The sequence below is a fragment of the Carya illinoinensis genome, chromosome 15, assembly GCF_018687715.1.
Source record: "Carya illinoinensis cultivar Pawnee chromosome 15, C.illinoinensisPawnee_v1, whole genome shotgun sequence".
Taxonomy (NCBI): Eukaryota; Viridiplantae; Streptophyta; class Magnoliopsida; order Fagales; family Juglandaceae; genus Carya; species Carya illinoinensis.
Window position 1 is genome coordinate 27,265,240 of NC_056766.1, and position 1,143 is coordinate 27,266,382.

A 1,143-nucleotide genomic window follows, 5' to 3' on the forward strand; every position below is an offset into this window, starting at 1 on the left:
CGCCGTTGTCGGGGACATGGTAGAACAATTGCTAGATATTTTTTTCTTTTTAGCAGTTTGTAAAGGTGGTAACTTTGTTTCCTCTTTTAGCTTGCTGCATCTTTATTTTTTTTCTTTTTCTTTTTGTAGTTTTTTGTTTTTTAGTGTTGCATTTTTCTCTACCATGCATACACAGGTATAGAGACGCCTTGGGTCAGTTTGCTTGTAGAGTCAAAGTTAGAGTCTAATTTTTCTAATCATTTGTTTTATAATTTTTCTAACTCTGCGGAAATGAGTGAACACAAAGATCAATCCACTAAGACCCATCAGAATTACCTCCACCCTACACGCACAGCCACACCATCATGCATCATGTTTCCAACTAATACTTACCAACTGGATTTTAAAACAATGATGATATAGTTACTCCCTATTTTTCATGGCTTGGAAAATGAAAATTGATATGTGCACATTAGGGAGTTTGATGAAGTAGTTGCAACTTTTCATAGTCAAAATGCAACTGATGACGTTGTGAGACTTAAGTTCTTTCCTTTCTCTTTGAAGGAAAGAACTAAGAGTTGGCTATATTCATTGAGACCATGATCTATTGGGTATGGAATGTGATGACTCAGGTCTTCTTTAATAAATACTTTCCCCAACATAAGACCAACGCTTTAAGAAAGTAAATCTCCACATTTGCACAAAAGGATAGTGAGACTTTGTATCAGTCTTGGGAGAGATTGAAGGAGTTGTTGAGTATGTGTCCTCACCATGAGTATAAGAATTGGTGCTTAGTGAGCTATTTTTATGAGGGACTTACACCTATAGAATGCCAATTTGTGGAGATGATGTGTAATGGTGAGTTCTTACAGAAAGATCCTAATGAGGCCATAGAATACCTCAATGAGCTTGCAAAAAAAGCTCACACTTGGACTAGATCTAGTGCTACTGAGTGCACAAATAGGTCACGAGCTGTAGGAAACCAAATGGTAGTGGAATTTACCATCTTAGGGAAGAGGATAACCTAAAGGCTAAGGTTGAGATGCTCACTAGGGAGCTAGAGGTGTTAAAGACTAAGGACTTAAAGCCAACATACTTGGTTAATCATGCAGAGTCTTTTGGACCATGTTTTATGTGTAGCAGGGTAGATCACCTCGCCCAAGA

General features: G+C 37.7%; 1 non-coding gene across 1 annotated transcript; it reads right to left on the bottom strand.

Annotated features, from left to right (window-relative positions):
- Positions 1-649: 649 nt before the first annotated feature.
- On the bottom strand, positions 650-757 carry LOC122297993. Its single transcript, XR_006239053.1, has one exon. It is a non-coding gene; the product is annotated as a small nucleolar RNA R71 (small nucleolar RNA).
- Positions 758-1,143: the final 386 nt, after the last annotated feature.